The sequence below is a fragment of the Anguilla anguilla genome, chromosome 16 (genome assembly GCF_013347855.1).
Source record: "Anguilla anguilla isolate fAngAng1 chromosome 16, fAngAng1.pri, whole genome shotgun sequence".
Lineage (NCBI taxonomy): Eukaryota > Metazoa > Chordata > Actinopteri > Anguilliformes > Anguillidae > Anguilla > Anguilla anguilla.
In genome coordinates this window covers 20803278-20830190 of record NC_049216.1, presented here as the reverse complement: position 1 = coordinate 20830190, position 26913 = coordinate 20803278, and positions in this window count along the sequence as shown.

The following is a 26913-nucleotide window of genomic DNA, read 5'->3' as shown; positions in this document are numbered from 1 at the left end:
AGAATACTCCAAGGTTGCCCACTGTCAAGTATGCCTCATTTCCTTTCCTTATTACACAGATTAAGAGCAACATTGACTAGACTGCCCATGCCTGATGTCACTGAGACAGATTGGAATATTGGCTTATGCTAACGACATCCAACTTTTTCTGATGATCTTTTTTAAGAAACCAAAAGCCCAATGATTTCTCTGTTCTCCCAAAGACAATAGGAAGAAAAGTAATAATTTCCTCAGGGGACACTGGGTGGGTGACATACTACAGTGTATGTATGTTACCTGAGAACTTAAGGTATTACAGCCCTACTTTATGTTGCCTGTCGTTAGATAATGAAAGAAACATACAAGGGAACTGCAATGGACTACAGAGACAAGTTCAGTATATTCTGCAGGATTCAGACTGAAAACCAAAGTGTGTTTTAGAGGGCTCACTAGCTCACTTCAGCACACTATGTGCAAGCCATCAATACATGGTATCACATATGCTCTGGCACAAAGAAACACTGCCAGCCTCTCTATCTGCACAGCATAGATGGTGTTGCCTGACAGGGATGTACGCAGTGCAGTGGGTAAATCTTTGGTTAGGGCCGATAACAGATATCCTGCACACCCAAGGAAACAGAGCTGCTTCTAACTACAGAGAACCAAAGCCATTGTGTGTTTCTATTACTTTTAGATGAAAGACTATTAAGAATAATAAACAACACAAGGGTATATACCAATTCACAAACACACACACACACAGAAAGATAGAGAGAGAGCAAGAGAAGGAGAAAGCAAGACAGAGAGACTTTGATGCCCCTTCATTAAATCAACATAATTTTTCTTGACTGACCTCGCTCCCTTCTCTGCCTTCTCTTTAAATATATTATCCAGACTATACTGTATATATTTATTGTTTTATTTATATATGTTTTAATGGCATAGAGGAGACATACTTCAACCCTTAATTTATCAAGCTACACAATAGCTGCTCTGTTGACTCACACAAGGCCATAGACGGAAGGAAAAACCAGTTAAGTCAAAGGTGTGCTAATTTAGGGGTGTCAAATAGAGAATGTGTTTGAGAGTGCAAACATGAAGTATGGACATATGGGGAGTAGAGAAACCATCAGAACAGTGTGGAGGGGACCTATAAACAGGAATAAAATTCATTCATCAGTTCTGCATCTGTCAGTCATTTTAGTCCGATTTGGTAGTTGATTCAAGACTTTATTGGAACCCTAGGGATACTCAAATCTGGCCTTCAGAGCCTTAAGTACTGCTGGTTTTCATTTGCCTCCCTCCAATCAGTGACTCATTTAAATCTGACGCACTGCAATAGGTGAGCGTAATCTCTGGCCAATCAGTGAAATTATTGAATAATGGACTATCAGGTAGAAGAGAACACCAGCAGCACTACTGAAATTGAGGGTCAGATTTGTGCTACTCTGCCCTAAAGCAAACTGCCTTTTTTGTAATAATGTCCCCTTAACCCTGGCAATTTAGACCATGTGAATATTATGAGAATTGTGACCAGTTAAGCATTTGATTTGATATGCATGATTAAAATGTTCAAAAATAATAATAACAATATAATTTATGTATGATATAAATACATTATATTTGTTATTCAATTTTGTGATACAGTTATTAGATATTTTTCTGTGAAATGGCTTCATTCTTTGTTTTGTAAAATTAAACTAATTCAGCTTTGGAACCTACAACTTACATTAGCAGACCATTCCACCTTCTGCAGCATGTTACTATAAATATATAAAGATATATATATATATATATATTTTATTTTTTATTTTTATTTTTTTACCTAGTGACATTTTGAACCATCAGCTTGTTTTAGCCATACAAAAATAAGCTTTCAATTTCTGCTTTTCGTGCATGCACTGTCTTTTTACATTATCTTGCAGACAGGCAAGCTCAGAGCCACAAATAATATGATGCATCCTTGACATTAATAACCATAAATATAATTTAGAACTACATCTGGTCACATAAATTATAGCACTGTATAAGCAGAATGAACCTTAAAATCTTCCTGTGGCCATTCATTACAAAAATTTAAAAAAAAAGTATTTAGTCTTATATTTTGACTTAAAATCATATTATTTACTTATTAATTTATTTTTTCTTAATAAGACAAAAAATATTGCAAATTAGGTAATAAAGTTTGACTCATTTCAAGATTTGTCAATGGGTAAGACAATATAATTAGACAAGCAAAAAGTATCTTTAAAAAGATAGTATTTTCTACTATCAGTACAAGAAAAAACACTTAAGACAATATTTTTGGCAGCATTGTAGTGGGAAAACCTAAAAAATGCACCAAAAAAAAAAAGTCTAGCTAACTAGATTATATTAAAATTGAGCAAATTGTTATCCAACAAATACGTATGCATATCCTCTTCATACTGCCATTATTTGATGCCAACTTTTGTTCTTTTTAAAAGCTGGCAGTACAATGAGCTAGCATGTGTACACTGTGTACTTTGGACGAGACAATAGTCATCATATCATCTTATAGAGAAAAAATTCAAGGCCATTCTGCAAAATCTTCCAGCACACTGATTTCTACAAATTATAATTATCTACAGGTGATACAAAACTGATCTACGGTTTTTTTCCCCTCTCTGTGTTTTTTGTTGGACTTTCTGGGTTCTACCTCCGCAATATTTTTTTAAATATATTTATGTCTAGCCCAGTTGTTATTATGAATTATTTCAACAGCATGTCTTTGCATAAATAATGGCTAATTGAATATAAATGGGATGTGATGGTATTTGATTATGCATTTTTCATTTTGTGGAAAGATTATGCAAATGTGACACATTTGCATATCTCTATAAGGGAAATGAAATGAAACGCCTGACTAGATTATTTTTTTTTTTTTTTTTAAACATTGCAAGGAAAACTTTAATCTTATGAATTTCGGATTAGTTTCACATTGTGGTGTGATGCTCCAATTTCATAAGTAAAGGGAGGTCATTTAGACAGAAAGAGCTTTTGTTTGCTTCACTAGGTGTAGACAATAGACCTAATAGAGTTTAAACTGGCTTTGTTATTGCTTTGAAGCTTGACTGAATAGTGGTATTTGTCAGAGCTGTTCATTGTTCAGGGGTGGGCATGCTTCAAGTCAGTGCTGCTTGAATGATACAGACTTTAGTCCTCTGTGGTCTGGACTAAATGGGAGGGGAAAAAATGAAAATTTCATAATGTGACTGGATGGAAAATTATTACTCTGGCATCCAGATAGGACCTTTTTCCCCACTTAAATGCACGGTGCAGAAATACAGCGTGACTGTGAAAGCCTAGGTTTGGCCCCACAGCAGTATGCAAAGAGTCGTCTAGGTCATAATGCCACAGACAAGAGCACAACAAAAAATATAGCCGCAAGCAGCGATTCCGGGGTTCAAGCTAACACGGACCGTTAGAAGGTGAAAGCTGCGAAGTGCAATAAGAACTAGTCAGAATCAGAGTAATTGTAATAGTCAAGTCCATTCAAGCTAAATCCAGTTCCAATTTACATTCTTGAATGGTCATTTTTAGATGTGAAGCACCTTTATGACCGGCAATGTCACTAACTCACTCAGTCAGTAACTCAGTCAGTAATTCAGTCAGTTAATTAATGGTTCTTGAGCCAGATTGGTTGAGTGAGGATAGATGGATGTCTGTAGCAAGTTTTGTGTAAATCGGACTCACGGCGTAGGAGTTATGACCTTCAACTTTTGCCCGTAGACTGGTGGTGCCCCTATTGGGCGATTTCAAAATAGTTTTACACACGTGGTCCAACAGTGTTATGAAACATGTCCTGTGAGTTTTGTAATGATTGGACAAACAATTTTTGATTTGTAGTCTGATTTGTGTGATGCCACGCCCATTTTTTTTGCATTTGTAGCACCCCCTAGTGGTCAAGTTGAATTAAACTTTCAGGGTATGTTTCAGGTCCTTATGTGGACATATCCTGCAAGTTTTGTGATGATTGGCCCATATTTCTTGGGCAACCATTTACCATCTCACGGGAATTTTCGTAAACATTTCTGAAGAAGATTAATAATAAACCAGCACAAAAGCAAAAACAAAAGGGTTTCAGCCTTTCGGGCTTGAACCCCTAAAAAGAGAGCCGCAGATAATTTTAATCTATTTAGCAGGGTCCATTCAGCATATTTGAAGCTCACTCATAAACTTTTATTGACCAGAATGAAGCATAGCTCAGGGATTTGATTGTATTTACAGTCTGAATATAGGTTGTGCTGTGAACACATTAGACCCCCCCCCCCCCTCCAGAACTGGCCATATGCCTTTTCAAACATCGCCTTTTCAATGCAACAAATAGAATAAATTACTGATCTCTCTCCATCTGTAGCACCATCAATGAATGGGCAAAGCATACACATGAGCTTCAAACTGCTCACCTAATCTACTCTCATATAATGTAATGGGTAATAGGTAACATAGGTAACAGGACACAGTTGTAAATGGTGATTATCATCAGGAACATCAAAGCTCACCAAAATAAATGGTCACACATAATCAAATCAAAACCGGTCATTTTTTTGGGGGGTTAATCAATAAATTAACAGAGTGGCTGATGTCAATTCAGCTTGCGGAAGTGTCAGTCAGTGACAATTTCTTTGAAATTTTAAAGAGCTGCCTCTCATAAGCTTTTCATTTTGATAGCACTTGCAGCCAATGTTCAAAATCTGGAAATCCAATTCATTCTAGGGTCCCTTTATATGAAAGAAGTTTAAACAGTGATCTGTCTACAGTGTAACAGTACTGTTTGAATTGAGTTTAAACCTCTGTACAATAGAATCCTTCTAACGACTCACTCTTAGAAAACTGATATTGGCTTCCCTCTGTGGAGAGGTCTTTGCCGTGTTATCAATCATCTTTTGAACAGAACCATTCAGTGTGCTGCAATTCTTTTTCCCTGAAAAACACAAAATCCCCTATCTATTTAATACATACTCCTATGATTCAGCATGGGCCCATGTGTCATGCAGGCATATTACACATTTTGCCTCATAATACCACCTTATTTCTATCATGTTTTTTCATCATTTAAATAGAAGAAGGGTTTATTGACTGATGTGCTGAAGAGTTTTGATCCTTTTAACATTGTTACATGTAAGAACTGTTAGAATGTGATTTGCGTGTTGCCTGGTCTATGACACAGTTAGTCAGCACTCCATACTCTGCCATTTTTGGTATGAGCAAGGTTTAAGAAGGGACAAAGGAACCGGTTTTTGCAGTTGTTGGTCAGTTCAGCTACCTTCCCTGGATACATTTGCATGTAAATGTAATTGATTATGTACACAAGGCTAATTAATACTTTGTTGCAGGGCACTTTCAAAACGTTTTCACAATCACAGCCGGCACCAGCATGGTCAGGATTCGATACCAGACCTTGGGGAATATTACACACAAACCCCTCATTTTAGCCGAGTGAGCCACCCAGCAAAAGTGTAGACTATCAAAAGTATATCCTGTCGAAACTTAAGTTAAGTATGTTACACCTCAAGAAAGAGTTAAATTGCAATGTATTTTCAAAGGACTGACAATAGATTATTGACACTGGCAGATAGATCATTACACTCAGTTGGATGAACAAAAGTATTTACTGGAGCTTCCATACAGCTTTAATGCATATATATATATATATATATATATATATATGTATTTACTATATTAAGTACTGTGGCTTCAATGATTAAAACCGTCATTTTTCGGAGCATGGCATGATCTGATTTCATTGAACAACAGCCCCCTCATTTCTGTGGCAGCGTGAGGTTGATAATGCAGCATGTTCCATTTGACTGTGACACGTCCAGTCCATAGCTGATATGATAATACATTTGCAGCCATTTTGTGGTCTGCTGTAAAATAACAGACGTGGAAATGTGTTTTAGTGTGTATTTGTGAACAGTTACATCCCTGGTAACCCAGCAGCCACCAGCTACAGACTGCACACAGGCTGCAACAACCATCTGGACAACTTATTACCAGTCATAGGGACTAGCTTTGAAAACCTGTTCATTGGTTTCTGTCCAACAGTAAGTGTGTCTGTGTGAGGCACTGCAGGCTGAGATGACAGCAGTGTTCAGCATTTCAAAATCTGAATTTCTGAGCGTTGTGTTGAAAGGTTGACTGGGTTGACCTGATTCCACTGCACATTCATGCTCCTTTTCCTCTTAAGTGACCTACCTGGCCTTATTGAAAATACGGCTTCACTCAGACATGGAAATTGGCTTAATAGTGAACTGCTAAGATTACAATCACTGGACAATTCTTGAATGGAGATGGAAAGCAGAATCAAGTGTGGAGTATTTGCCCAAATGCTGGCAATGATATATTTGATCTCTCTTTTTTAATCCAATAACATTTTCACATATTCAACCCTGACTGGGTCAGTGGCTATGCACTCAAGGATAATTATCGGATGAATATCAGCATTGAAGTTTAGCCTTGGCTAGACCCTGAAAATGTAAGCCCTTGTAGAGCTTGCATTTAAAAGCACCCAGATACAGTAATGTTAGCTTACATCATTGAAAGCAACTAAAAACAAGAACACAAATGCAATGAACCACACAATTTCCAGCTCACTAACAAAATGTAAAAAATACTGGCATTTGGTGCCATTTTCTTCACAAAACCTCCTGCCATACAATAGGTAACAGGTGCTGAAGGTGCTGATACCCAGATGTGAATGGGTTGCTCTCTCCACCAGCACGCTATTCAGCAACTGAATGATCGACGCTTTGATATGAATTGCCTGGTTGCTATCAAAACTAATGTCGCACATATAATCACACAAAATTAATTCACTGCAATCATTTGACGAAGACGATTTACTTTGATGAATGACTTCAGCATGGGGATCAATAATTGTGCCCATTGTAGTCATAGAAATAATGGGTTTATAACTCATTATAATATTGAATAGACTACAGGATGGAAAGATCATGTAAGCAAATGGGACCAGAGGAAGCACTGGAATTACTGATGAATGACTTCATCATGGACTTGGCATGGATGCCACTGGGCATCAGGCTTGGCGGTTTAAGGTAGTAAAAAAAACACAGCCTTTCTACTGTTAACACAATAACAGTATTTCTTAATCCACTCACACAGCTCAGTACACACACACACACCCTCGGATCTATGATCCACATGCTGACCCAGAGTGTTTAAGAGCCGCTCTGTTTGGTTCATGGCAGCTCAACAGTGTAGCCAGTCCATCAAATGCCTGTTGTTTTGTGCCAATAAATCTGACAACTGCATGGGGAATGTAGATTTGCATTGCAAAATAAAAATGTGAGAGCCCCTGCACTGAGAAGAGTCTCTGCTGTATTGCATAGTCAGTAATAACTTCATAATACACACCTAACTACATTTTGGTAATTTAGAAAATTGACGCTGATGGATACAATCTATAAGCAATGGTTTCAGAATATTTTTGAAAAATGTGGAAAAACCTGCACACTGGTGTGAAATGAAAGAAAAAAGTGAAGAAGAGGCTACAGCAGACATATTATTTATTATACAGTAAAGTCCATAACGCTCAAGATAGCAATAAAACAACAAACGTTTCGGTCTTATACCTTCAAGGTTAAAAAGCATGCGGTGCCCAGCAATAAAGGCGGATGTAATTACTTGATAGATCACAGCCAGTATTGAAGACAGCACCAATAATTGCATAAATCGCACAAGACTAACTATGTGTATACAAAGTATTGCAAATCACACAACAATTGGAGCACGAGGATAGACGGAATCAGTATTTAAATTTCCAAGTATTACAAGGATTAAATATAAAAAGGGGAAAGATAATCATCCCTGAGTGATAGACCCTGTGTAGGCCATCTAAATAGAGAACACACAAGAAGGACAAAAATGAAGATCAGTCAACACCATAAGAGGCAAAACATAAACATATCAATTGTTGGAATGGGCATGTTGGAATGGTTAGATGGACTGACTGGCTTGTGTAAAGTGTCTTGCAATAGGTGAGGGAATGTCATTTCTACGGATAACAGTCTTATATTCAATAATGAACGCATGAATAAGATTGTCTTTATGTCTTACCTACATATTGTAATTTGCATGTACAAGAAATCAAATAAATAATGTTAGTTTCAGACTTAATAATTAATTAAATTTCTGCTGTGGCCACCTACTGGGATTTTTTTCAATAATACAATAGCCACATTGCACCTCAACAGAAACCTTTCTTCCTACCATACCTGGGAGGGAAAAAAAAGAAGAAAGAAAGAAAAAAAAAATTTTTTAAACACGTGCTGTCAAATAATTTACACTTTCTAAACACAATTGTCCACATTTCACAAAGGCTGGTAACCATACAGATTTGCAGATTCCTCTTTGTTGATATCCCCCTCCACACTGACAGACTGTTATATCTAAACTCAGCAAAAAGATGGTTACGTCACGTGCCACGCAGCTGTCACATAGAGGTAATGGGAAAACTTTGCCAAGAAACGGTCAATAGATTCGTATTAGGCAGCTCCATTGGGAATCCAGCCTTTCACTCACATTTAGCCAAGAAGTAAAAGTCGGCACAGAGCTCTGCTTTGCTGCCAAACAGGTTGTTTAGTTCCCATTTTTATTCCCTACAATCTCCTCTTTTGAATCCCTAGGTACCAGAAGTGAATTAATGGGGCTTAATGTATCATGAAATGTCTGGACACAATGGAAATTGCACACCCCACCTACGGTACTTCATTACTTTACCGTGTAGAAATGACAAATCTGTACAATTTTTACTGTGCAATGCCAAATGGAAGGAGTAAATTAGGAGTTATTGTTTCTCAATACAACAATTTTGTGTAATCAGTTGTATTTTTCATCAGAACATGCTATCTGCCGTTTCATTATTATGCTTCTAAAAGGGAAAAAAGAACATTCATTGTCAGATGACTTTTTGACATTGAAAATTGGGCACATTAGTAGTAGTAGTAGTAGTAGTAGTAGTAGTAGTAGAATAAGTAGAAGTAGCAGTAGAAATAAAAATGGTACTTATGCTACATTATGTTAAAAATTGCTGTATTAACTTGACCAGGCATCTTGAAATAAAACTAATAAATTAATGAATGTGGTGGCTTCACCTTTGAATCTGTACAATTATTTATACCCAGAATGTCTGAAATGGTGTTAAAAAAGATGCTCTTTGAAAGTTGCTAGCTAACTATATGAATGATTTTAGAAAATCAGAAAAAAACATGGCTAAAATGTATTTCATGCAGTCTCTTCACAAAGCTTTCCCACCACAGCAACCGTAACCATGGTTAGGGCAATTAGCATAAAACATTTAGACATTTACAGCATCATATGTAAATTTGTTAAGTGCTGTTTGCTAAAGATTGAAGTAGTACAATTGCTTTCTTAAAAGCATTCTTTGGTTAAAATATTAATTGAAAGAAAGGTCCAAAAGATGGTAGAGGAACTTTATTTGAATTTCCCCATAAAATCTGCATTCATAAAAATGCAAATGATGTACAAACCATTGACATATTTACAAGCAGTCATGCCATTATCAATTTCTCAAGCACTATCATATTAGTGGTTTTCCAAACACTGAAAAGTTTTACAATAAAGCAGTATTTCTTCTTGCATAGTAACTTTCATTGGTTGAGTCTCAAACTTAAGCAGCTCACATTGCATTATTTTGAATTTCTTCTTCATGAAGGCATTAATTAAAACATCACAAACAAAACACAACAGCAATTTAAAATACAATCAACATTTGAAGTAGAAATTTTAAAAAAAAATAGCCAAAATGTGTCAAACAACATATTAAAACATATTTTGCATTGTACCCAAGTAAATTCAGTTTAGATGCATTATTCATGAAATATTGAATTATTGTTTCAGTGTTGACCACATGTAAGATTTACTGGGTGTCAATTCTGTTAATGAATCAATGCTCAATTAATGTATCCCTCTGTATTTCTATTACCTAACACCTGTGTTAAAAAAATACATTGAACTTAATTGATGAGTGTACGTTGGACATTCACAGTTCTTCTCTGGAATATGTGGTGTCATCAGCTATTTCGTTTTACACCACAGCCCACAGGCCACGCTGGAACAGACCTGAATCAGAGGAAGATTCTTGTGAAGCTTTGGTGAGCAGACCCCTGGCAGATTGACCAGCAAGGGATGGTAGAGTGTAATAAAACACTGACTGAACACCCCCCCCCCCCCCGCCCCCCCACCACCCCCACCATACCTGAGTGACATGATAACCAACTGTGCATCACCCAGCGGAGCCTCTAGCCATAGTCAGCACTGGCACGGTCCAGATTCAATTTGAGATCATGGGGGCTTATCCATGAACTAGAACAATGTCTTGACAGGATGATCTATATGCATGTAGCTGCCTCCATGTTTAAGCCATTAGATTTGGTGTATCACAATGCCCTTCACTTCATTTCTGCCGATACATTTTACACCCATCATTGTCTTCTATATCAGTGGACTGGCCATCCCTGGCCCCTAGAAGGACTCTAAACTGCCTTTTGTTTATTTATAACAGTTCAAAATCTCCCTAGTTACCTTACATCCCTTCTTGCCTGGAGCTGTAGCAATTATCAGACACACTGCCAATGTAGATTACTTCTTGTAGATTCCCATGCCTAAATGCCTAATACAGACAAGTCGTTAGTAACAATTCAGCATGGGACCATGTGTCCCTGCATTATTTTCACTTGTTCATTAATGTGATCTTGGCTTTCGTCTCAAGGGAACATTCAGGGAAAGCAACAACTCCATCAGTGTCATGTGATTTACTGCACTGGGTCAAACTCTGTGGTTGTCTTGGGTGTAAATCACCATCCACAAGTTTGCCAGCACAATGCTACCTTGGCAGGAATAGATGTTTTCTGCTAGATTGGGACAGCAGTTGTCTGAAACTGAAGCCACCATTTTTTTCCAATAAATTCCAGAAGACAGCTATGTATTGAACTTTGCTTTGAAATAAAAATACTTGATGCTTAATTTAGCAATTGGATGTTCGGAAAGAGGATTTTGAAGAACATTTCAGCTTCTATACTTCGAGGCTGCTATTTTAAGTATGCAAAAAGCCCTTCACTACTGCAGGTGCAGCTGCTACAAGGGCAGATTGATATTTTAGAGAGGATTTTTTTTTGCCACACTTGGCCTATTGATCCATATCTTTTTTATCAATTGCATAGGGTGGGTAGATATGTGTGTGGAAATTGGGGTTAAATTCTTAAAAATAACCAGTTAGGTTTTGATCATCCCAGATCGTAAATAAACAACAAATGAGCCTAGTTCTAATCTATGTTCATAATGGCTGTTCATAACGCTTTTTATTTTAAGATAATGAAGCCCATATGATTGCTACCCATGAACAACTGTTTTCTGAGACATGTCATTGCAAAATTTGCTTTGCAGTTGATATATTTCTCTCAACCATTGCTGAGTGATATAAATCACATGACATAAAAACATAGCAATTATGTGAGCCCTAAAGGGGCCACAATGAAAAATGTCACACCATTAAAGGATAACAAAAACAGGGACAGCAACACCACCTTTATTTCAAACGTCCCTGTACACCTCTGCTCCAATCCAAAATGCCAACATTTCCTTGCTGTACAAAGTTAAATGAAAGGAGAGAGAAAAATGTAATCAAATGATTTAATCTGCACCTTTGTGTTCATTATTTTTAGCAATCTTCCATTGGCAGTGTGGTTAATTGATAATTATTTCAGTTCAATGGATATCATCATATCATTGACAGGACGTATGGCATCAGAACAAAAAGATATCCCTCCTACTTGTTTCACAGTTTTATCTGATACCAGAGTTTCTGGAGGTGGTTTCAGGTTCTAACTTGATAAGCATGTTTTTTTTTTGTTTTTTTTTTCCCCCCCCACGTTTTAAGTGTAATCCATTCCTGAGTATGGAAAATCAAATTGTAGTAAACTGGTATTTAGGCTCAATAAAATGTTCTTTCTATAACAAATGTGGATTTTCTGTTGAGTGTTGTTACATCCCTGTGTATTATTTAGAACATTATTATTATTAAGGGATGTTACTTTTCTGTGTTTTTGGCTGGGTATTGCTGGTTGTTTGTGTTCCCCTATACAGGTGGTGATAAACATGTATCATGTTGCCGGGTGACCTGACTAGGAGGATGCGCGGTGACGAGGATGCCGGTGTCGTCGCTCGGAGACCAGACCAGATGCGGCCGTAGCTAAGGACGCTGGCGACCGTTGCGGAGCAACGGTTAGAAGAAGATGCGGGTCTATATAACAGCTGGACGCCGTCATCACAAGAGATCCATCTTTTCGTCTGCTACTGGAAGCCACGCTTGACTTCGCTCTGCTCCGAGAGTTCTATTCCAACCTTAACAGTTTTTAATAGTAGCCCAGGATTAGATTAGTCGCGCTGTATCCGGCAGTACAGTACTTGACCAGCAGAGGATGCTAACATCACGTAATCCCTGCGATTGGACCTGGATTGTACTGGCTGCCCGGTGAGGCTCAATTAAATAGCCTTTGTGTCACGGACATTTTAGCTAGGTTGACACTTTTAGTTTATAGGAAATCATTAAGTTGTATATAATAAATAATCATTTTCTCTCTTTAAACATATGCGCGTTGGTTGCGTTATTGTGTAGATTGGTTGTGGTGGTTTAATGTTACGAACCGTTCCACCCTCTTTGTTATTGCAACACTGAAGGGTATTTCCATTCGTAACAAGTGTTATCACATCCGTGGAACAGTGCATGCTTTTGGGATCAACATTTAATCACTAGTGATAATTCACTTTCCACCATCATCTTCATAATTAAGCATCAACCATCCCTGTTTTTAACAGAAGCTCTTTCTACTCCATCTGGCAATTTTAAAATGGCCTTTATCATTAAGAACCATGCAGAGGTGTCTGGGAACCAATTTTCAAAAAGCTGAAAAGGTCAGATTTGAAAAGAATGAAGAAAGCATGAATTATTTTCTTCATCATCTTTTTGTTATTGAAGCACATTAATGAATGGCTTCATCAGACACATGCCAGTGTTATATTTGTAGCATTGTTCAATTATCTTAGTCTGCTAGAATGGGAAAGGCATTTCAATATAAATTTTGCCACTGTGGTTGAAGCTTCTAAATCAGTGTTCATAAATGTGTATATTAAACTGTAAATGTTATAACATTTTTATATACTTCCACTGGTGCAGTATAAAGTAAAATTAACATCTAGTCATTCACAAACATAGATTTCCTTTAGCTAGTCCTGACTGAAGAAATGGAGCAGTCAAAACAATCATGCAATGTATAATTTGGTGTGAAACCTGTATTCTTGCCATTTCAAAGCTGGTTGCTCATACTTGCCTTGAACAATTTGCTGAAGGTGACTATGCTCCTGTACAGCCTGGGATCATGTTAACCATTCAGAACCGTTTTACCTCACTGAAAAAAAAAACATTTGTTAATAGTTATTTGGCAGATGCCATGATCCATAGTAACATACACAGCATCAAAGACTACAAGTACCTGGCCTAAATAAACCAGGCATTTTATGGTAATATTTTTAAGCGTTTACATGGGGAATAATCATCTCTACCACCATTTCACAGCACGCACTGCTACCACCACCACACACCATTGCACTATTCTCCACCTACAGTATTTAAACAAATATGTGTCAAATGTCTTCCCGGAACATCTATCCCAACTGATGTTCTACTACTACCACAATATATTGTATATACAGTCAGGGATTTTATCCACATATTAGGAGGGATTAAATTGACTTTCGATGCGCCTTTCATTCATAACTGAGCAAATCGCAATACTTTATTTTTCTGCCAGTTAATGTGTCTAATGAACAACAATCACAAGACACTTGATTGGGAAGCAAACAGAACCATGCATCCATTCAAAGTTATTATTTGAATAAATGACTCTGTAAAAAAATGTATTGCAGTTTGACTAAAGGAACTTGAAATTCAGTGGAAAAAGTTACTAAGGAACTTGTAATGACAACCAAACTGATTTCTTTCATCTATGTTCTCTTTTAACTGTTATTTTAAGGGCCATTTCTCGGGGGCATGATTTTGAAATGCTGGGGCCCATATCAATAACTGATGTTTGACTTACCAATACCTTCCAGCTTTCCATTACAGGACAAATGTAAACTGCAACCAATGTTCCACATCCATGGATGAAGGTGATGTATGCTACTTCTTCAGATCATTTTCGCTTATTTTAGCATTAGCAGTGCATAATATTCATTGCCTCTTTGGTGCATGCATGTTGCATCATATTGTCCTATCACATCTGCCATTGTTTTACCATCCGTAAGCCATTACAGTTAACTGGGGGAGGGGATCAAAAACATACTCCCTCTGGTGCTATAAAATTCATTTATTTTTCAGTAATTAATTTGCCCTGTAGATGTTGTTGCCTCTCTGAGATATTTTCAATATTATGCTTGCAGAAATACTAAATCAATGTATTTGACTGAATTTGAGTTATTCATCCTTAATGGTAAATTTGATGGGGTGTTTATATATATATATATATATATATATATGGGTGTGGCTATGGTCACTAAATCTTGGGAATTGTGTACTGGGGGATGTGTGTGGCCCCTTGAGCAGAGACCTCAGTTGACCCTGGAGTTGACAAACTGTGAGGAAGCGGTAATCGCCTGCTTCAGATGCTCATTTGCACATTTCTTACTGCTTCATTTGCTGTTCACGTTGCGCTGACATCTACCCTTTCCTTCAAACGCTCCACTGACAGCCATTTTGTTTCAAACAAAATGTAAGAAAGAATCATTGCTGCATTCTGCAATCCCAGCAGCCTCTCTCATCTCATCCACAAAGAAAATACATTCCATGAGGGTGCCCTTTTGTGTGGAGAGGACAGCATAATTTGTCTTTCTGAATATGCGCTTCACGCCAGCTTTCTCTCTCTCAATTTTTAATATGCTTATAAACAGAAATTAACAGTCTGGGACTGCAATTGAACACCAGTTGGCCGTTCCCCCATAAAAATTGGGAATGTGTTGCATATTCCGCTGGCCATCTCCCTGCAATGAATCTCAATTATGGCAAGGTCACCCTTCACCCAGATGATTTCTCCGTTTCTTTATTGGAACTGGCAGTACTTCCACACCATCATTGTACACTTATTGACAGCCTGAATCATTTCCAAATAAGACTGACTAAAAGGCAGAGAGTTACCCCCTCTCCTCTAATTTTGGGTGGCAGATTTTGCACATGCATTTCTTTCTGTGGCTAATAGCCTCATTGTAAGCAGTGTGTGCTCTGTGCTGATTCTGGCCCAGTCTATTTATGTCCTTTTCACATGCTGTACACATTCCCACATTTGCAATTCTATGATCTAGGTACTCAGGTGTCTTTGATTCTCCTCTAAGTTTCTGTGGAAATAGCCCTTGAAAAGTTTATCTAGACCATATTGTTCATTTCTGTGCATTTAATAAACAATGGCATGCAATCCATGTGCATTGTATTTTCCCATTGTAACAAACCATTTATGTTCCTCAATATGGATTTATTAACCAAAAATGAATGCATTTTTATTTTCATTTATTTTTGCATCAACACAATCAATCTATATGCGCTTTAGCAGAGCACTGCCTTCAGAGTATAAATCAGATGACTATTTCACGCACCATCATGAACAGTTGTTACACCATGTAAGATCTGATAAAGTTCAGTGTGTAAAGTGCTTTATTGCATTGACAGAAATATTACTGCTTGGGGCAGTATGCTGCACAGCAAAAATACCACTCAGCCATAGGTGCAATAACCATAGTCTAATAGGCAGAAAACAATGTGCCATTAAGATTGTGGACTTAATTGTATCGGTAGATACAGCACCTATTAACCCTAGATGTTTTATATAGCACTATGGAGAAGGCCATCTGCCAAATGAAATAAATGGCACCAACATCATTTGACCTCTTACTATAAATTGGCAGGGAAATGATTTGAGTTGCAAGTTCCCTTTTTCTGCCTTAAACAACAGCTTTTGGGAACAGCACCATTACAGATGTCTTTGAATGAAGCCCAATAAAAAAGTCACTCATGTTTGCCCTTAAACATCCTGCCAGTTGCATGTAGGAGTAGGAGCCATGCAGAGGTATAAGGGACTGGGCTGCAGGTTAAAACGCAAGTGGGTTACTTAGAAGAGTCCTTAAGAATAATTATTTAAAAACAAAACAAATTTAAAAAAATCAAAATGTCAAATGGTTTATCAAAACATAGTGCTTTTTGGAGTAAGTCTGTTACTGAATATCAAAAAGAAGGACACTTTCACTAAAGCCAAGCCACTCCTTTTATGAGTTTAAAAGCCGTTATTAAATCATGTTGACTGCCATGCTTTCTAGGCACGAATGGCCTTCATCGCATTTGCTCAGATCTTCCTTTTTTCCTGAAGAAGAAGAAATGCACTTAAATGTATTTGTTTTGTGTAAGTCAACCTGGCTATGGATATCTGCTGTTCAAGTAATGGAGCAGAGCATGAGCCTCCTGTGTGAACATCAATGAAGGCAGAGCTCTTCAGAAAGCATGGCAAACTTTCATTGTCTTTCTTCATAGCAGGAAATGTTAAATATTCTGAGGATTACCTAGCAGCGAGGATAATTTACTCCTTGTCAGAATTCCTGCAATTTTATCAAACCATGTTTGAAAGTCTGCATGAATATTTTTCATCATTTGAAGGATTTTGTGATTTTCCATTGATTTGTAGATTCTGTTATAAAACACAATTTTTTCTTAGTCCCACATACAAGATATCACACATTTAATGCTGCATTTCCCTCCAAATTGATTTTTTAGAAGGTATTGACTTTATTGCATTGACATATTAAAATTAAACAGTATAAAGGTAATTGTTGTTAGAAAAATGAATGACAGATGTGGGGGAACAGCACCATTACAGATGTTTTTAATGCATCATTCAAATTACAGTGCAGTCCATAATTTGGACAGTGACACATTTTTTTTTTTCTTATTTTGGCAGTGCTCCAGCACATTTGATTTAAAATTAAATATGGTCAAAGTTCTGACTATCTTCTTTAATTTGCAGGTATTTACATCCATATTGGGTGAACTATGTAGGAATCGCAGAGCTTTTTATGCATAGTACTCTCATTCTGGGGGACCAAAAGTAATTGGACAATTAGCGGCTCAGCTCTTTCTTGGCCAGGTGTGTGTTGTTGCATCATTAGTGTATGCACAAGCAAGCTAACAAAAGGCATGGTTTGGGCATGTATGGCTGCTACTGGAACTGACACACGTGTCTTCACTTATGATGTGACTGATGACAGGGTAAGCATGATGAATTCAGGAGTGTACAGAATTCAACATTGACTAGCCAAGTCAATCACCTGACCTGAATCCAACTAAACATGAGTTTCACTTATGGAAGACAAAACTAAAGGCAAAAATCCCCTGACACAAATGGGAACTGAAGATGGCTGCAGTACAGTTGCATATTGGCCCCCAATGGCAGTATAAACAGGCATGCAGTCTGTGCTCAGGTCAGTCTGATTCTCTTTACCTTGCAATAAAGAGCAATGAGTAGCGTTTAAGACTAGTTTGTCTTTGGACGCAGTTGTTACAATATGCTGTAAAAATATGAAGTGTAACCCAAATATAGCCGGTACAATTTACATTGAAAACCTATTGAAGAAGCTATTTCACCTCCATTTCAGTGTCTCTGCATTGTAAACAGCTGTTCATGAATATGAAGGCTTTGGGGAAATGCATCTTTCCTAAAAGAGTACTCTCAATCACCTTATGGTTAGGCTATTTCCCTGCAGGAAAGAACCTGCATTCTTAAGCAGTATAACTTTGATAATACAATGATCAGCCAGGCAGCCTTCTGTGCTACTATATGAACACAGTTATCGAACAGAGAGAGAACAGAAATTACTGGTGAGCTGATACTTCCAGTGAAACTAATACCTCATTTTAGTAGAGTGACAATCGCCATCACAGGAGAGAAGCAGACACATTAACACTCCCCCCCCACCCTCACCCCACCCCACCCAAGTCTCCAGGAAAGAATTTTACTAGCAGCTTAGATAGATTTCCTTGTGTGACCCCCCAGAGCTGTATCAATTTTTAATGTTTCAGGCTCAAAGACACTTTAGTAGGCATTGTTGAATGTTTTATTTAAAGGGGGCAGAAGATTAAAGTTTCAGAAGATTAAAGGCAGTCACCCCATAAGCCTGGGGTAGAAATATCACATAGGCAAGTATGTGTGCCACAATACAGACCAGCAAAAGTAATAAAAAAAATAAAAAAGTAAAAAAGGACACATCCTGTCTGTGCTTAGACGGGACTTATGACACTCAAGGCCTCAGATTCACTCCAGACACATTTGTTTGTATCTATCATCAATTCAATTTTAGAAATAGTAGAATAAAGCTGCCATTTTGCCTTTGACATTCAATTAGACTGGCACACAATGTCCCTTTTAGCTGATTTAGAGGAAATACACAAATTTAGTGTGCAGTGATATATTTCTCTTACTTACACAATGTGACAGTTGTCTCTGCAGCCATTTCATGTTTGCCGGCTGCATAGTTATGAATTAATAAAATGTAGAAGCATTTCCCCACTGGTGCCATGAATAATGGAGTCAGTAAATAAATGTCTGGACTTATGTGTTATGTATGACCAGTCTGTAAGGGCCCACGGGCCAGGCGTCCTGTTATGATGCACTCAGACAAGTGAATAAATCAATCTGCAATTAGCACTTGTGATTTCATTTACGGTACCTGGGAGCATTCCAGTGGCCAGTTCTGGCAGATGTCATTTCTAGGCAATTGATTTTGTTGCTGTCCTGAGGCCCCCCTCTCAGGCCAGTTTTATTTGAAATTAAAAATGCAATGGCCAGCTGACTGAGTAATTTTAGTTTGGGTAGAGCGGGAGTGAAAAAAACAAACAAAAAAACAACATGTATACATACATGTACTTACTCTTGTGTGTACACACAAAACTTTTCCAATAAGGAAGTCTTAATATGCATTTTTCAGTGCAAGTAGCTAATGCTTGTAGTCCAGCTACCATGCTGCATCTGGTATACTACAACCTAATTTGAATCAGAGACAGAAGCTGGAAATACAGGCATTCTGTAATTACAATCAGTAGGAAAGGTTTGTAATTTGGTATTTTTAAAATGTCTATGGTCCTTCCGTCAGCAGATTTAATTGTATAAACACAGACATAGAAAAAAGGACATGACTCTACAAAGGAGTGCCTTTCTGTATCATTTCACCATTCAAATTTCATCCTTGCATCTGTGCTTCTGACTAAGGTGATGCATTACTTAGCTTTTACCAATTCTATTCATTGATTCAATATCACAAGGCCTTTTAAAATATTTCTACTCAATAAACAAGTGCATTAGCAAGTCATGTCCACATCTGCTAGAAAAGTGAATTTCTCCTTCAGGCAATTCATTATTATAGATGCCCACAAAAGATGTTTCTGCTTTATATGACCTTTCAGGATAGATTCATTTTATTTTATATCTAAATGGGGTTCTGTCCAGGAAACAAAGAATTGTCCCACAAAATATGTGGTACTGGTGCATTTATAATGCATTGTGCTAGGCATTCTGGACAGGATGTCACAACTACATCACCCAGATAACTGATGGCTACTGGCTGTCCCAGAGTTGTATGATAACACTATCTATGTAGATAAGTCATTTCATTTCAGTAACATTGCTAATAGCTGTGAATGGAGGGTTTCATTTGGTTTTGGACTGGATGGAATTGAGTCCAAGCATTGTTTGGTATTTGGATTTGGTCACTCATAATGGCCATCAAAGAGTTGCGAAATGTGCCAAATAGTAATTTGTATGGTGCTCAAAATGAACATCTGCTAATTAAAATATGTATTTTAATATGTGCATCGTAGGAGTTTGGTAACCAGTCTTGTAGATTTATTGAACCTTGCAAACGTGTTACCCAACTAGTTACATTATTTATCACAGAGCTGATGTTTGTGACTATTGGATATAGCTTATGATGTGATACGATACAACTTTATTGTCAGTTTGCACTGAAATAAATTTTGCATCCTTAGGCAGTTCTGTTCAAGAGATTACACACAGATTAAACATACAGTTACACATATGACACGTTTCATAGACGTACATAACACATCAAACAGTCATGACAAACATACATATCACATTATATCCTCTGGATTCAGATCTCAGTTAGCAGCACACTGATTTTGGTTTAGCAACAGGATAGACTAATGTATAAAAGACGTGACGTACAATATTAATAAACAGGATAAAAGTAACCTATGTTATCTGTTGTAAAATGATTCCTGCAGGTTGTTTCCAGGTAACAATTGCCACTTCACCGGTCAGTGTGAATGGACAGAAATTGATGCCATGCAAACCAACTATCAGCCAATCCTGTTAAGAGTGTCAGAACTGTTTTCTTCTGTTCGGTACCTCCTGTAGGTGGAACAATCATAACGTGACGCCAATACATTATGTCACTGAAAATGTTCACCAGTGAAACCAATGGCAAGTGGCTATGTTTCGTAATAAAATGAAGATCATTCTAAATTAAGTCTAGAATATTGTCAGGAATATTGCTTATAATCTATATAGAGACAGATCCATCATCTATTTTCATGAAATATTTCCTTTTCATAATTAAGCACACGCACACCTTCTTGCAATAATATTTGTTGTAAAACTCAGCTTGCAGTATATCAAAAAGTAATGTTTTTCACTGACACCAGCATTTAGTTAAATTCCATAAATCCAATGTGCACACCTGAGTTTGGCTTTTAGCCAAGTGCAGGCCATCAGGGGACAGGGCTTTTCTCAGTGAGAGACAACTCTTTTATTTTTTTTTACATTTCATTTGATTTATTTTCTCCTGCCCCCAATCTATTCTTACTGTATATCCAGGTTTTAAGCTTTCATGCACATCTTTTAATTTTATATGATCTCTAATCTCCACAACAAATCATGGCTTGAGTTATTTTCAGTGGCAAACTGAAATAAAAATGTCCATATATTCTATGACCTCCATCTCAATCCACCCACTCCCAGTCCCAATAATATTTGTAGTTCAATTTGTCTCTGTACTGTGTTCTTGTAAATAAAACTAACTATAATAGCACACATTATAAAGTGTTTCACAGTTTATTCCAAAATCTGAGAAAATCTATTTAAAATATTGGAAGAAAAAACTAAATGTGCTGAGCCATGAAGCTTGAGACACTGACAACCACATAAATCAAATGTTTGTACATTTGGTGGCATGGGCAGATTTAGAATTATACTTTGTGGTCCTAAATACTGTTAGAACTCTAGTATGTGTGGTCTACATTTAAAAAAAAATGTAAATAGGTCAGAAAATAAGAATTTGAGACTGAAAGTTGAAGGGGAAAATGCAAATTAAGTCAGGGAAGAAAGAAGGTCAACATGACGGTGTCAGAGTTTTACAACTGGTTAAAATATATATGAAAATACATGAACAACAGTAATAAGCTTTGCAAGTGATGCAAGACTCTTTTGTGTATCTGCTTTATCTAATTTAACTGGTTCAACTGGAGTTTCTAACACCAGGTGCAATAAATAAATAAGCATGCATAAAACAGACATCCTCAAAGTTTCATACTTCCTGTACCTACATTCAATTAATTGTGAGGTCATATAAAACCCACTTCTTTAAAACAAAGAAACAAAGAAAAGTAAATGACAGAAATGTATCCATTTTACCCTTAATTTAGCTGTCACTGACACACAGCTCTGCACATTTGCAGAACAATATGCAAGGCAGGGAATAGATCAGTATTAAAATACAAAATGCAGCAGTTAAGCAGAGAAGGCAGTTGTAAACATTCATACACATAATACCCAATCCCCTATGGTCTGGGCCTGACTAGCAGCCGATATGAAAGAATTAATGTGGTCCCTAGCTGGTCTGGCAGGGGGAAAAAAATAGGTTAACACTGAACAACCAACAAGGAGACATGCATAACAATAAATAACTATCCCACAGTAAGGATAATGTAATTGGGAAAGTCATCAGCTTTCAGTTATCTTTCTGTGTGATTTCCTTGTATGTCTTTTTTTCTCTCTAGCACAAGAGGGGAATAAAATTGCTGTTGGCCAGTTCAGTCGCTATTTTCTTCTAGGCAGGATCTCATTTTGAAAATGCACAAATCTGGTCTTACGACAAGCTGTATGGGGTTTTATTTATTTTTTAAATAAACTGCAGCAATTCCAGTTGGTCTACAATGCCATATTTCCAGAAATGTCTCACTCCCTATTCATGGTCATACAATTAATTTCCTCAGATACAGTGACCTCTCCTCTTCCTGTACAGGTTATCAAGTTGAATTTAACAAACAGATTCAAGAATCTAGAAAATGTATATGTTTAGAATAAGAATGCCAGCCGGGCTTAAGTCAAAGTATTTATTTAGTTTTAAAAAATGCATTAGACAATATATGTTGCTTCAATTACTTACACATAGTGACGCCTTGCAGTAAAGTTTTCCTTGTGACCTTGTAGCATTGAAATATTTTGAAACGGTTGAGAGGATCTTTAGCATTGCTTTATTTCAAATATGAAATAAACCCTGTATAATATCAACACCTTGTAGGGTGATACATTTCCAATAAACTGGTCTGTGTAAACTGACTTAGAATACCAAAAAACTTTTAAAGCTCTTCTGCTGTCAGTAACACATCAAGAGTTCACATACAGGTAAGATGGGTCACTGAAAACCAGTTATGATTTATTAAAAATTCAAAAATGAAATAAAATGGGAAGTCTCATTCCCCATTCATTTCATATTTCCCACATGTCATTTCTCATTGCCAGACTTGCTGACAGGGGTGCCACTATTATTCAAAATATTCAGTAGACGGCAAAAGCTTTAATCGCAAATGCACCCCAGACCCTGCTCCGTCCTTTCCTTTGTTCAAGACTAACTCAAACACATTCTATACAGGTAGAAGCTGAAAAAAACCTTTTCATTCCAGTCTAAAACCTACAGTTTCAAACACTGCTACTGTTTGTTGCTGAGGCTCCTTTCCACATAAGAATCTGCAACTGAGATACCTCTGTCAAACAATATTCTCTTAATCTTAAGTCTAGGTTCAGACAGGAGATACAATGACAAATGGATCAAAGATGCTTTTGACAGATGCTTTTGACATTTGACAGATGCAAAATTAGGCCAGGGGAAAGAAGAGGAAGAGGGGGAAAACAGGAAAATATTTCAGTGTTCCCCCTCTAGGTTATGGATCAAATCAAATCGAGACCTAGTACATTGTTTAAAATTACCTTCTCCTGGACTGTATTTGAAGAACCAGAAAGCTTAGCTTCCAAGAGACCACTGAGCCTCAGAGACCATATGGTTGGATCTGATTTACATTTTTAAAAAATAATAATAATAAAATAAAAATAATTCTGATTGCACTCAGTTACTATCTGAAACCCATGCATGCATACCTTCTCAGTTCAAATGCATTTACTTAAATTACCCTCAGACATGTAATGTTGCAGAATATGGTTCACTGTTTCTTGTGTTATAACTGGTGAAGTGGCTGTGACTTAGCATTCATGGGAATGGTATGCACAAATGCATATTAGTCAACAGCATGGTAGCAAGCATGACTTATGACTTGAGTCCAAGTGATCTTCACTTGAAATAGATACATGAATAATAAAAGTGACTGTGTGCTTTTATCAGACATTTTCAAATTTGCACTGGATTTTCTGAGTTTAATGGGATCTCTGACCTCCGTGACAGACCCTTAATTGTGAATGTACTTTGTCTTTACAACATGAGGGAGATGCATTCAGAAATTTGAATTTAAATAAATTCAGTGCCACACATATTGCAGCTGTACCTCAGAGGCTTATTGTACTTGAGGCCTTGAACATGAAAGCAATTTACTCTCCAGATTATTATTCATGCTTTTTTTTTTTTCTCTAGAGTCCTAGAAGCACAAGATAAATATTATATTTATTCAATTTTCATGACAATAAAATGGCTAAAATAACTGGCCCTTTGTACATGGATTAATTGTTGAATAAATATCAATATTTGAATATATTCAACATATGATGAGCTTGCTTTCATTGTAGGTGAGCAGAGCCAGCCTTGGTCACATTTTATTCTTTGAATAATCTTCACTCTAATTTGATCTAAAGCCTAAAGAAATTGAATTATTTTGGTCATTTCAAAAACTCTCTTACCAAGACCTATTTAATATGTGCTGCAGCAGGGGTCTGTTTTTGAAAAGGTTGTTTCTTCACTGCCTAGAAAATGTATCCGTGTATCAACCAATTCTTTGAAAGTAAAGGGGGGAAAAAACCTGTTATGTACCTCTACCATTAGGCTAGTTATTATCCTGAATCTGAATTGGTGCATTATGGCAAAAAGAAGTAAGCACTGAGAATAAGAGAGGTAATAGAGGTGATAATGGAGGTATCAGCTGTAGCCTGCTGGGAGAGGACACCCATTGCAGTGTAACCTCAGACTGGGCTGACACAGGGCTTTGTTCCCTATTATTAATATATAGGTGGCAGCAATAGGGTGCGGTGTAGAGGGATCTGAACTTCTGAACTCTCAACCAAAAGGTCATGAGGCTGAATCTCAAAGCAGTTGGGGATGGGCGGTGCTGCTGCTTTATTAACCGTGCCAGTAGCCTATATGAATTCTCAAACACTTTCAGAATGTCCTAGATTGAAAAGAAATCTTTGCAACACTCACAAAGCATTGTCTGACTGACATACAGTATAAATGCTCATTTTAATGACAGCATACAGGCTTTGTGCTGTAGTGTTCATGGTTATTAAATATATTATAATTTGGACAGAAACTTAAATGTCTAGCATTAGGCAACTGAATTGTAACTGATCATACATAAATCTGCAAATGATAGTGGGCCACTACCACACCAACAGTAAAAGCAACTAGACTCCCGCATTTAGTCTGAGATTTACAATAATCTTATCCACAGTAATTGCAACAGCTCTGAACACTGCATCATATTTTGATATTTCACCAGTTGTCTCCATTGGTTGTCTTTATAGAGAAATTGACAATAAACAGGCAGCAGTTATGACTGCAACATAAAATAGAAAAATGAAACAGAAATAAGGGCAAAACCCAGACTATCTCACCCAAACAGCTAAAAGACAAACTAAAAACAGAGTTCACTAAAGCAATTAGAACAGTGTTTAACAAAACAGACCAAACCGACTACCAGCAATAGGGTATCAGCAAAGCAAGATGAATATATATTTAGGCTCCAGAAGAACAAATGAGGGTGGTACCTATTAGCACAGGTATAGGCATTTTCAGCTCGTCACCAGTCTCAGCTGGCCAATTTCTCTCTCCATCTTTAGGTGCTCTAACAAACAAAACTCAAAAAAGAACACACCTTTAAGCACCTGGGCAGATAATGCAATGCAGGTGCATGTGCTCTCTCCACCAGTAAGTGTTGCCGAGACCAATCTATTCCACTAAAGCCAATCTCTCATATCCCAATATATTATGATATAAACTAGATTTTAGTCTTCAATATTCAATTATATAACATGAACAAAATCTTAAAATTCCATGAACTCTGGGTATAATTCTAATATAGAGGCCCTGTCATGTGAAACATCATGGTATACCATACTATGCCTATAAGGCCCATTGTCTACTCTTGTGTAGTGTTGGAGGCTTTATTGGTGGCTCTGCCAAATGTTATGCATGCAATAGTATGACGTATGAACTAAATTATTTCTAAAAATGTAGAACCAGCTGCCAGGAGGCTCAATCTTAGCCACAATTGGATACTTCAGCAAGACAGTTACCCCAAACATGCCTCAGAATCAACAAAGAAACAAATATATATAAAAAAAAAAAAATAAATAAATAAATAAATAAAGTTCTGGCCATAATTTAAACTCAGTCTAAAATGTGTGGTTTGAATTGACGAGGACAGTCCTCAAGCACAGTAATAATGGTCTGGGAAAACAGTGAAGTTATATTAAATGCAAATTAATTGCCTAATTAATTAAAATGATTAATGCTGAGCGAGGATACTGTTCGATTGTCCCAATTTGTCCCAATTATGATACACATTAGGTGCATTAAAGAACTCCGGTTACTTCAGCATAATATGCTTGCAACAAGAAATCTGTAGCAAATGCATTGCTTTACTCTAAAACGCTGAGACTTTTTTTCTCAGTATAGTCCATGGTTCATTACATAGGTCAGTAACACTGTTTGTCACTTTTGTTGTCTCCTTTGTCTGATTTAGTTTGTATTAAGCCTGCATTTTATATAATATCCTGGTGTTTTTAGATTCCAATTCCTCACTTATCCTTCCCACACTATGACTCATGAACACTGCAAATTAAGATGAAGTGTTTTTGAACTTGTGACACTGGATCCATGTGCAGAAGAGAGGGCCCTTCAATAAAATACAGAAAGCTCTTATCCATATTGGTCAGACAAAAACACAATGTTTAATTTTCCCATTGGTGCAAAACAGGAGGATGCATCAGTTTTATTGCTGGCACCACTCAGGAGAGCTGTTCCCAAGGTACCACCTCTCTTCCATGTTTTGTTCCTCAAACAAATAGCACTCACTCTTGCTCACTGTCTCAGTTAAAAAGGAGCATAATATGTCCTCAAACCCAGTTTTTTGTAGATATGTTAACGTTTCTCTGTCTTTGATCATAAGGATAGAGTGTCCTAAGGGAATGTGAATAAAAATGACATTTGAATGCCCAAGGACCCAGGCAGTGGAGGATTTTCCACACAGAGTGAAAGCGTATGCTTTTATGAGATATATTCCCTTGACTCAAATGTAGAGGCCAATCCATAGCATATAAGGCA